Genomic DNA, 12,889 nt, shown 5'->3' on the forward strand with positions numbered 1-12,889 from the left:
AGCAGCAGCCCCCTGGCTGCATTCAACGGGTGGCGTAGTCATCAACCATTTTCTACCGCTAACAGACTGCCGTCCAGTTTGACTCCCTGGGCACGGACCGGGTCACCGCCACGAGACTACAACCCTAAACAGATCCGGCTCCGGGTAAGCTCCCGCGTGCGCAACGCAGCGCGACACAGGCCCAGGGGCGCGTCAAGAGCAACATCAAGTGAGTTATACAATGCGTGGGCAGTTTGCTAATCTACAATATAAAGATGAATTGGCTCAATCAAAGTAGATAGGAAAAGGCCAACAATGTGATGACAAAAATCTACCAAATTACTATTCTTCCACAATCCATGTGCATTATAGGAAATTATCACAATAACTACAGTGCCCTCTACCTGACGTTCCAACAAACACTGGTCTGAAATGAGCTATTACAAACTAAATAGTGTGAATAGGTACAGGTGAACAATGAGGTGCTAGGGTTGTCCCAGCTTAGTAAGTCATTATCTATCCACACAGCGGTTACTACTGCTGGGACTCTCATCAATCTTAAAGGGTGGGTCCATGGCCGTGCTTGCACTCAATTGCTCCATTCATTGTCTGTAGGACTGCTGGAAGCTGCACTTGGCTATCTCCAGCAGTCCCGTTGAGATAAAATGGAGCATTGGCTCACATGGGTGACCAATACTCTATTCAAACAGGGGACTTCAGAGTTCATTCTTGGGATCGTGTGCAGTCCCAGTGGTGGAACCATAGCAACATTCAATACCCGTACCCTAAAACAATAATTCTTCCCTTTATTTATCACTAGGGACAGATTGGGACTAATACTCAGTGCTGGCATTTACAAGCACACAGGCTTATGGTTATTCCATCCTCTTCCCGAGATTGGGCTCTGTATTATACATATTACCCTGCCTGTGGGAAATCAAGATTAGTTTTACTACAAGGCATATATTTCCAATAATACCGCTATATAAGATTTAATAATAATACTGAAATAATAATATTGTCTAACACGCCCCCTGGGCCGTGGGGTACTCGGCAGCCGGGCCTCTGGTTGCTGGGGGATATCACAGTGGCTGGCCTAGTCCGTGACCCAGGGCGGTCAGTGAAAAGGGGGATAGATATGGGAGATTTGGACAGTTCGTGACGCCACCTGTGGAATGCGGCTAAGGGGTGCCGCCGCTGCGGAGCAGTCCTCTGGAGCTGGTGTTAAGGCAGCAGGGATGGTGTGGCTCTCCACAGGTAGAGCTAGCTCCAGGGCAGCATGGGGTGTAATGGATGGTGGTGCAGGGGAGAGACGGCAGGACGGTCCCAGAGGAAAGACGGACACTCACACGGGGGTAAGCTTCAGTTGTTATGATCTGCTACAGAAACTAAGGAAAGGCAGGAGATCTGTCCCTACAATAGAACTAAACTAGATCCCTACGATGTAACGGGGAACCTGATCCTGCGATCAGACCCGCTAAAGTCCTCGGCTAGTCTGAACGCAGACCTATAGATGTGGGGGAGGGATCCCTACAAGATCTAGGGACTGGGACAAGTTGGACACCTCCTAGCAGAAATAGTAGCAGTCAAAGACAAACACACAACAAAAAGCATAGAGGTCCGAAGACCTAGCAAAACTAACAGAGAACGGCAATAGAGCAACAAGCTAGCTCAACAGTAGTAAATACAAATGAAGTCCAGCAAAGCCAGGAGGGCGGAGCCGGATTAAATAGGCAAAATGGTCATGTGACCAGCAAACTAAAAAAAAACTAACAGGAGAGTTGTAACAGTACCCCCTCTTCTAAGAGGATCCTCCGGATCCCCTAGGCCCAGGCTTACCAGGAAACCTCCTGTGAAACGCTCGGACAAGTCTGGGGGCAGAAACATCATCCGCCCTCACCCATGAGTTATCCTCAGGTCCGAAACCCTTCCAAGCGACGAGATACTGCAAACTCCCTCTATACCATCTAGAATTTAGGATGCGGGAAATTTCATATTCCCCGTCCTCCACCACCGGAGGAACAGTGGCAGAGGCGTCACCATCCGACACATCAGCTTTTTTCAACAGAGAAACATGAAACACCGGATTAATCCTCCAGGATGTAGGAACCTCCAGCCTAACAGCAGATTGGTTAACTATCTGAAGTACCTTAAAGGGCCCTACGAACTTGGGACCCAATTTTTTAGAAGGAATCCTCAATCGCAGATTCTTAGAGGACAACCAAACCATGTCACCAACAGCAAACAAAACCTCTTGCCGTTTCCTATCAAAGTACCTCTTAGATTTTTTGTTAGCCTCCTGAAGATTACCATGCACATCCGTCCAAACTCTCTCCTAATCACCGGAAAAACTCTCCTCCTCAGGCACAGCCGAAACCAATTTGGAGGATGACCCAAAAGACGGATGTCTCCCAGAACAGCAAAAAAAAGGCGAACACCCAGCAGAAGAGGATGTATGGTTGTTAAGAGCAAATTCAGCAAGTGGCAGAAACTCAGACCACCCCTCTTGATTGTCTGCCACAAAACAACGCAAGAACTGCTCAACATCCTGGTTCTTCCTTTCTGTCTGGCCATTAGACTCAGGATGATATCCGGATGAAAACGACAAATGAACTCCCAACTTGTCACAAAAGGCACGCCAAAAACGAGCCACGAACTGAGGTCCCCTATCAGAAACAATGTCAGTAGGAACACCATTTAGTCTGACAATTTCCTTGACAAAGGCCTTGGCGAGTGTCTTAGCGCAAGGTAGTTTGATGAAGGGAACCAAGTGACACATCTTTCTAAAACGGTCCACGACCACCCAGATGACCGTGAAACCTTCAGAGGGAGGAAGGTCAGTAATAAAGTCCATAGCCAGATGTGTCCAAGGTGCACAAGGAACCTCCAGAGGGCAAAGCAACCCCGCAGCAGGAGCATGCGAAGACTTGGATCTAGCACACACAGTACATTGGCGCACCCACTTAATGACTTCCTTCTGCCATCCAGGCCACCAAAAACTGCGACCCACAAGTCTCTTGGTCTCAGAAATTCCTGGATGACCTGCCAACCGAGACTCATGACACTCAACAAACAAATCTCTCCTAAAGGTCCTAGGCACAAACAACCTCCCATAGGGAGTGTTAGATGGGGCATTCTCCTGTGCTTTAAGAATCTCATCCTCCAAAGCGGAGTCCAAAGCAGCAATCACAACACCTTCTTGTAAAATGGTCTCCTCTTCCTCCTCAACACCGACCATGGGAGAAAAGCTGCGAGACAAAGCATCCGCTTTAACATTCTTGGTACCCGGGATGTAAGTAACGGAAAAATTAAACCGCGAGAAAAAAAGTGCCCACCTAGCCTGACGGGCATTCAAGCGCTTGGCAGCATCAAGATAGATCAGATTTTTATGATCAGTGAAAACCTGAACGGGAAATTCAGCACCTTCCAAGAGATGACGCCAGTGTTCAAATGCGAGTTTAATCGCCAGCAATTCCCGATTACCAATATCGTAATTAAGTTCAGTCTCGGAAAAATTTTTTGAAAAAAAGGCACAGGGAAGTACTCCATCCTTGTTTTCCTGAGACAACACCGCACCAACCCCCACCGAAGAAGCATCAACCTCAACCAAAAACGGCTTAGTCACATCAGGCTGCATAAGGATGGGAGCAGAGGTGAACCTCTCCTTTAAAAACACAAAAGCTTCAATGGCCTCAGAAGTCCACTGAACCGCATTAGCACCTTTCCTGGTGAGATCGGTCAGCGGTTTGACAATAATAGAAACATTTTTTATGAATTTTCTGTAATAATTGGCGAAACCCAAAAACCTCTGTATCGATTTCAAACCAATAGGCCTAGGCCATTCCTGCACAGCTTGAACTTTAACCGGGTCCATCTCAAAACCTTCACTGGAGATAATGTAGCCCAAAAAACTAATTCTCTGTACAGCGAACTCACATTTCTCCAGCTTAGCAAAAAGCGAATTGTCCATTAATAACTGTAATACCTCACGTACGCTCCAGACTCCAGATCCGGCGAATAAATCAAAATGTCATCCAAATACACCACCACATCTTTGCCGATTAAAGGTCTAAGGATATCATTAATAAGATTCTGAAAAAATGCTGGAGCATTGGTGAGACCAAAAGGCATAACCAGATTCTCAAAATGACCCACAGGAGTGTTAAAAGCAGTCTTCCATTCATCACCCTCCTTCATGCGCAATAAATTGTATGCCCCCCGGAGATCAATTTTAGAGAACCACTTGGCCCCCACTAACTGGTTAAATAAATCGGGAATCAATGGCAGTGGGTAAGGATTGCGTACAGTAATTTTATTAATCTCACGAAAGTCCAGACAAGGACGTAAACCGCCATCTTTTTTTTTCACAAAAAAAAACCCAACAGCCACAGGAGACTTGGAAGGCCTAATGTGACCAGCGGCCAAGCTTGTCTGTATGTATTCCTCCAAAGCCTTTCTCTCAGGAATAGTAAGATTAAATAAACGACTCTTAGGAAGAGTCGCTCCAGGGACAAATTCAATGGTACAATCATAGTCTCTATGGGGAGGCAAAACCTGCGACTCCTCCTCAGAAAAAACTCTCCAAAAATCCTGAATAGGTACAGGCAATTCCCCTCTATCCACAGCAGCAATGCGTCCGTTACAACACTTGTCATAACACTTAGGGCTCCAGGACTTAATTTCATTGGTAGACCAATCCAGTACAGGATTGTGCAATTTTAACCAGGGTAACCCCAATATTACTGGAGAAGGCAAATTATCCAATACCACCAAATCCAACTTTTCTTGGTGAATACCATTAATAGTGAGGGGAAATTCACAGACCTTGTGAGTAACACTCTTCAAGGGAGAGCCATCGACAGAAACCACAGCAATAGGAGATGACAAAGTTTTAGGTTCTAATCTAAGTTTTTCCAAGAATCCCCCATCAATCACATTCAGAGTAGATCCACAATCCACAAATACCCGAAATTCAATTAATTCATCCTGAGCAGCAGTAGTGGCAGATAGGAATACCCCCTTAGAATTTAAACAGGCAATACGAGCATGACTGACCATTTTTTTTTCTTTCTTCTTACGAAGCACACAGCTCTTAATAAAATGACCAGAGCTTCCGCAATAGAAACACAAGCCTTCAGAAAGTCGGCGGTCTTTTTCCTGAGAGCGGGGTGCCATCGCCCCAATTTCCATCGGCTCTCCATTGTCAGCACAGAACCTCTCAGGACTCGAAGCTGACATAGCAGAGGATTTGCTCTCATTAACCCTTGCACGCAGTCTCCTGTCCACCCGTATAGCTAATTGCATTGCCTCCTGCAAGTTTCCAGGTGTGGGATAAGCAATCAGTAAATCCTTAACCCTTTCACCTAGCCCTGCCAGAAACAAGCTTTTCAAAGCTGAATCGTTCCACCCTACCTGGGCAGACCACCGACGGAAGTGAGAACAATATTTTTCCACATTACCTGATCCCTGCCTCAAACGTCTTAATTCAGACTCAGCAGATGAGACACGATCAGGATCATCGTACAACAAACCCAAAGCAGAAAAAAAACTATCCACTGAACTAAAGCACGGATCACTAGGTTGGAGAGAGAAGGCCCATCCCTGAGGATCTTTGCGCAAAAGTGACATTATGAACCCTATGCGCTGTGATTCATCACCAGAGGATCCGGGTCTCAAACGAAAATATAATAGACAAGCATTTTTAAAAGAAAAAAAATCTTGTTGTTCGCCAAAAAATAGATCAGGCAGACGTACCTTTGGTTCCACAAAATGCGCTCCAGAACAGCTACTCACGTGTTGTTGGAGCTTGGTCACCTCCAGAGAGAGTCCCTGCAAGCGTTGAGCCAAATCTTGCACCGAGATCATGATGGAAAACTGGAGGTCTTTCCCCAGAGAAAATCCTTTCCTTTATTTATTTTTTTTTTTTATGGCTGGACTTACTGTTATGATCTGCTACAGAAACTAAGGAAAGGCAGGAGATCTGTCCCTACAATAGAACTAAACTAGATCCCTACGATGTAACGGGGAACCTGATCCTGCGATCAGACCCGCTAAAGTCCTCGGCTAGTCTGAACGCAGACCTATAGATGTGGGGGAGGGATCCCTACAAGATCTAGGGACTGGGACAAGTTGGACACCTCCTAGCAGAAATAGTAGCAGTCAAAGACAAACACACAACAAAAAGCATAGAGGTCCGAAGACCTAGCAAAACTAACAGAGAACGGCAATAGAGCAACAAGCTAGCTCAACAGTAGTAAATACAAATGAAGTCCAGCAAAGCCAGGAGGGTGGAGCCGGATTAAATAGGCAAAATGGTCATGTGACCAGCAAACTAAAAAAAAACTAACAGGAGAGTTGTAACATCAGTACCTTTACTGGTGATGCCGCAGGCACGGTCCAGGGTACTCCAGGTGAAGGGCGCACTTTTGGACTCTCCCCAGTGAGCGGGTATAGGGCCTCCAGATCCGTTGCTTTCCTCTCTAAGCTTCTGACCTGCCTGGAGCTAGGCCTAGCTTGGTTACTGTCTCTCTTAGCACCTGCTGACCTGGTGGTAGGGCCTTCTCTTTGGAGATCACTCTCCCTGGACGCTGGGACCTCCTTGACTCCTAGCCCTGGTACTGTAGCCAGCGTTTGGTGAACCTGGGACTTGTAGTCCTCCAGGGGTTCGGGTGGTTCCTACTGAGTATAATTGTCCCTGTAGGCGCGGACCCGGTGTCCAGTATATATATCGGGGTGAGCCTGGTATGCTCCTCTGCCCCCTTGCTACTTCTTCCTTCTCCTCTCGCCTTCGGCCCACTCAAGGCCCTCACTAGGCCTTCACACGTGCTGTAGGCCTTGGCTCGCCTAAGCACAGCAACCAGCTCGCTGCCTCTTCACTGCTCTCCGAGAGTCAGCACGCTCTCTGCTCACTCTGAGCTGTTTTTCTCTCTGTCTCTGAACACTAATCTGAAACTAAACTGAAACTGAGCTGCCTGGCTCCACCCTCCCTTTATATATCCCTCTCAGGGCTCCCTCTGCTGGTCTGAGGTGGTAGGGTGGAGGTGTGTGAATGTGTGAGGGCCTCTTGTGGAGAAGTCCATCCATGCACCCTTCTGGGTTCTGTGGCACCAATGCACAGCAGGGCTCCACATTCCCCCCTAGTAAAACTCAGTACTCCTGGACTGAAGCATTTTTCTCAAAACAGGTTAACAACTAACATTTCTTCCCTTTATGGGAGGCACTATTCTTGAACATTACAGGTAACATTATAATACAATAATTATAATTATAAATAACAATAAAGTTACAGCAAGTTCCGTAACTTGGTGTCCATTTCACCGATGAAGGAACATGAGGGACCCGCCTGAAAACCCTCAAGTAGGCCCTGGGCGTGGCTACAGGGCATAGGTGATCCAGGTGCTGGACCACGTCTTCGGCCACGCCAGATGGGTTTTTGTTCTGTGGTCACTTAAGGGGCACTCCAGGGAGTGCAACTATGTACATGACAGTTTTTGGGCTGCTCACAGTCCTCAGCCACTGAGTCCTTGTACCCTTATGAGTAATTAAATGCAACAAGAAAAGTGTCCATGTCACCTAAATTGTACATTGTAAGGCAAAAATACGTCAATACATACATGAAAATTACACAAGAACAATCATACCCCAAGGGGCAACTATTTATACTTTCAGAGTTTCTCTTCCTACTCTCTGTATCTGACAGAGGTCTGACCCTGCATGCTACGTGTTGACCTACGTAGTACTGGGATGCGTATGGTACTGGTGTTTGTACTACCTCCCATTCTGTCAGTTCTAGGTGTGGAGGGACTGCAAGACTGCCTTAACCTCTCTACGGGACTGGCAAGTGTACCATTCTTGCTCTGCTCCAACCGGGGATCCTTCTTCTGTGGATTCTTCCTGAGCAGGCTCTTCTGGGGCACCTACAGGTTCTACTTGCTGTGGAGGGTCTTCTGGCTGTTGGTAGAAGTGTAGCACAGGTATTATCACTGCTCCTCCTAGTTGGGGCCAATCTGCTGGGAAATCTCCTAATTCAGTATGTATTACTGCTTCTTTAGGCTCCTCCGGTACAGTGAAAGGCACTTCCTCCTGGGGCTTCAGTGGACTTGGGCACAAGTTCAGATGGTCTCTTGATACCGTTGCAGTTGTTCTTCCTAAGTCTTTGCTGATTAGACAAGTTTTCCTATTGTCGAACCTGGAATTCAACACAGTGTAAGGTTCCCTTTCCCACTGGTCGTCAAGCTTGTGGCTTCTTCTTTTTCGTTTCAGCACAACTTCTCCAGGTGTCAAGGGTTCAGCTGGTGCACTCCTGTTGTACTGTGCTTCCTGTTTGTCTCTTACCCTCTTCAGACTGTCCTCGACACAGGCTTGTACTCTCCTGTACTGTTCCTGTCGCGCCGTGTCCCAGTCTTCAGTGGACATATCTGCTTCGGGTTCTACTACACCAAGCTCCAGGTCAATGGGCAACTTTCCGGGTCTTGCTCGCATGAGATATGCTGGAGTACAATTGGTGGAACTCACAGGTATGTGGTTGTACAGATCTACCAGGTCAGGTAGCTTGTCTGGCCACTGGTTTCTTTCTTCTAGCGGTAAGGTCTTCAACAGGTCGATGACGATGTTATTCATCTTTTCACATAACCCATTGGTTTGGGGGTGGTACGGTGTAGTCCGGATCTTCTTACATCCGTACAGATGGCAAAACTCCTTGAACAATTCGTCTTCGAAGACAGTGCCTTGATCTGTTAGCACCTGCTCCGGGTATCCATGAGGCCTGCAGAAGTACGTCAGAAACGTCTTTGCCGCAGTTTCTGCCATCAGATCCTTGACGGGGGCGACCACCAGGAACAGGGAGTAGCGATCCACCATGGTCAGGGCATAGGAATATCCTGACCTGCTGGGTGACAGCTTGACATGATCCAGGGCCACGATCTCCAAGGGTCGAGTTGTCTTGATGGGTTGCAGGGGTGCCTTCTGGCTGCTGTAGTCTTTCCTTCTGAGGCTACAGGGTCCACAATCCCGGCACCATCTCTCTATGGAACTGCACATTCCAACCCAATATAACCGACCTTTCAGCAGGGTTTCTAGCTTCTTACAGCCAAAGTGTCCTGCTTGATCGTGGTAGGCCTCCAGCACCATCTGGATGTCGTCCTGGGCACTACGATCTGCCATACCATCTCATGAGTCCTGGGGTTAACATACCTTCGGCACAGCTTCTCTCTATAGATGAACAGCCGGCTTCTCTCATTCTACAGTTGCTTGGCTTCTGGAGACGCGTCCTTATCCAGGGAGGAACCTTCCTGGGTTATCAACTCTTTGATACGGCTGACAACCGGGTCGCTGTCCTGGGTCTCCTTCCAACTGTGGTGAGGTAAAGGGTTTAGTGTCTTACCACGATACCTCCTGGAGGTGCGCTGCTCGTGGACCATTCCATTACGGTGGAAGGCAGGTAGCTCAATCTCCTCCAGGTCATCCACTTCTTCTTCGGTGTCCGACTGGTGAGGCATCCTGGACAGGGCATCGGCGCTGGCATTCTTGTGGCCTGCCCAGTACTTAATGGTGAACTGGTAGTTTGACAGCCGAGCCATCCATCGTTGCTCCAAGGCTCCTAACTTGGCTGTTTCCAGATGAGTCAAGGGGTTATTATCAGTGTAGGCAGTGAACTTACTGGAGGCTAGGTAGTGCTTGAACCGCTCAGTGATGGCCCAGACCAGGGCCAGGAACTCCAACTTGAAGCTGCTATAGTTCTCTGGGTTCCTCTCGGTCGGGCGGAGCTTCCTGCTTGCATAGGCGATCACCTTCTCTCGGCCATTCTGCTTCTGACTTAACACAGCTCCTAATCCCTCGCTGCTGGCATCAGTGTACAGCAGGAACGGTTGGCTGTAGTCAGGGTAGGCTAGGATCTCTTCGCCGGTCAGGATCTCCTTCATCACCTCAAAGGATTCAGCTTGCTCCTTACCCCACTGGAACGGGGGGTTTCTGCCTCTTCCGGATTGTCCTACCAGGAGATCTTGCAAAGGCGCCGCTTTCTTGGTATAGTCCTTCACAAACCTCCGGTAATACCCGACTAGTCCCAGGAACTGACGTACCTCCTTGAGGCTCTTCGGCTCCGGCCATTTCTGGAAGGCAGTGACCTTCTCCGGGTCCAGTGCTACTCCTTCTGGACTGACGATGTGCCCCAGGTACTGTACCTTTCGCTTGAGCAGGTGGCACTTAGAGGGCTTCAGCTTCATCCCATACCGGGACAGCGACTCAAATACCTCTGCCAGGTGCTTCAAATGGTCCTCGTATATTTTGGAGTACACTATCACGTCATCCAGGTATAGCAGTACAGTCTCGAAGTTGCGGTGTCCCAGGCAGCACTCCATCAATCTCTGGAACATTCCAGGGGCGTTGCAGAGTCCGAACGGCATACTGTTGAACTCGCAGAGTCCCATCAGGGTAGTAAAGGCCATCTTCTCCCGATCTTCCTCAGCAACAGCTACTTGCCAGTACCCACTAGTGAGGTCTAGGGTGGAGAAGTAATTTGCAGACTTTAATGCAGCCAGGGATTCCTCTATACGGGGCATCCTTGTGTGTTATGCAATTTAACTGTCTGTCATCTATACACATTCTCATGCTTCCATCCTTTTTCCTGATTAGGACCAGGGGAGCTGCCCAGGGGCTACAGCTATCTCTTATTACCCCAGCCTTCCTCATGTCGTGCAACATCTCCTTCGCCTTCTGGTAGTGTGCTGGTGGTATGGGCCTGTAACATTCTTTGATGGGTGGATGGTCACCTGTGGGTATATGGTGTTGTACCCCTTTAATCCTCCCAAAGTCATGTGGGTGTTTACTGAATACCTGCTCGTATTCCTGAACCCCCCGGTGTACACCCTGTTTCTGATGGGCAGAAGTGGTGTCTGCCCCAACATGGAGCTGTTGACACCAATCCTCCACCTGGGTTCCCGGGTCATTATCCTCCACTTCGTCTGGTGAGGTTAAGGACTCCGCCGTGTGTATGGAGTTATTATCTACTGTGTACAGTTTGGCAACAGTGGCGTAGCGTGGTAATCTAACCTCGTCCTCCCTATAGTTTAGGAGGCGTATGGGCACCCTCCCATTGCGTACATCCACTAGCCCTCTGGCAGTCAAGAGTGTAGGTCTATGCTCCGAGCTAAGGGGCTCTACTACCGCCTGGTAGCTCCGTCCTTTGAGACCTATTGCTGCTCTACATCAAATCAGCATCTCACTCATCGGGGGAATCACAATTGGTATCGGGTCTGTCACCCGTACATTACCAATTCACCACTTGATAGCTTTACCTGTTGCTGGTACATAAGGGCTTGGATCTCTTTCTGGAGCACCCTCCTCTGCCCTGGTTTGGCAGTGTCGGCCATCTGTTGGAGCAAAAACAACACTTCTCCCAAACAGTTATCGATAATATTTGTGCCAAGTACCATATACAAGTCTGTATCATCAGGATTAGTCTCTACTACAATTAGTCCCTTGTCCTTCAGTTCCACTCTTCCCACCTTTACTGCCACATCCTTAACCCCGACTAGGTTAAGGGGAAGGCCATTGGAGGCATACACGGAAAGGTTTGGAGCTGGCGGGCGAAGTTCGTCTATGGACCAGAACCTTTTGTAGAGGACATCTGGCATTATGGTTACCTGAGATCCAGTGTCCAGCAGGGCAGGTGTCGCGATGCCGTCCAGCACAATGGACAGGAAAGGTCTTCCTCCCACGAACCGATGGTACCAGTTTGATGGGCCTGCTTGATTTACTCCTGGGTGTCGGCCCTCGGCCCTAGGGTTTGCTCGTTTGAAGGACAGTACCGCACTGTGTGGCCTGCCTTCTGGCAGCGGTAGCAGATGAATTCTCCTGGAGGGCGACGTTGGTCGTGGGTCCTCCCACGGGGTGGCGTCCTCCGCCGGGATGGCGTTGTCCTACTTCTTGTCATTCAGGGGACATCATCAGGGCTGTCGGCGAGTAGTATCCTTCCTTCCAGCTCGGGCTCCTCCTGTAGCTGCAGGGTGCTCAGGACTGTGGCCAGGGTTTTACTTAACTGGCGCACTTTAGAGCGCAGGCTGTCCAGCTCGCTAGGAGGCACTGTTTGCATCTTTGTTTCAGCCATTAGTGAAGGAGCAGTGGGTGCTGCGGGCACTGGGGTGGCCCCACCCTGGTAACGCTGGATAGCAGTATCTGATGTTTCCAGGGGTTGCAGACCCTTTATAGTCATGTCCTTAAGGGTGTCAAAGGTGGCATCTGGATGATCTAAGGCTCACCACCGTACAGTTCTGCTCTCTTCTTGGGACCTCAACCCCCGGATGAACTGTTCCGTCAGCATTTTATTTTCATTCTGTATGCTGGCTGCACTAACCTGTTTCATTGCCCGCAGGGCTTCCTGTAAGTGCCAGGCGTAGTCCCGGACACTGTCCTCAGGTTTCTGGACACAGTAGTAGAACCTCATCCGGAGATCTGTCTCAGTGTGGTCTTCAAACACAGTTTGCAGTCTCTTAAAGATGATGGATACCGATTCCTGGTCTGCTGATGGCCAGGTTTCAACTTCCCGCTCTGCGGCACCAGTCAATTGTCCCAACACGACAGCAGCTCTCTGTTTGCCAGTCAAAGAATACATATCTAGCACACCGCATATTCTTCTCTTGAATCCGGACAGGGTATCCGGTTTTCCGGTATACTGGGGGAGCCACTTCGCTCCAGGGATATACGGCAGGGCCATAGGTAATAACGCTGTCACGACCCCTGCTGATGTAGCAGCTGCTCCAGCCTGTGCAGCGCCGGGCGCAGGTTGGGCATCAAGAGCATTAACCGGTGCTCCGGCGGCTTGCTGGTCGTCGGCCATTGTTGCGCCCCCCTAGTGAACCGGAGCCTACCTTCTTCACTTTCTTTATCAGCTAGGCCACAGCTCCGCGGGCGA

Source organism: Phyllobates terribilis, unplaced genomic scaffold (assembly GCF_046119375.1).
Source record: "Phyllobates terribilis strain yellow unplaced genomic scaffold, ASM4611937v1 Scaffold_2__4_contigs__length_985480577, whole genome shotgun sequence".
Lineage (NCBI taxonomy): Eukaryota > Metazoa > Chordata > Amphibia > Anura > Dendrobatidae > Phyllobates > Phyllobates terribilis.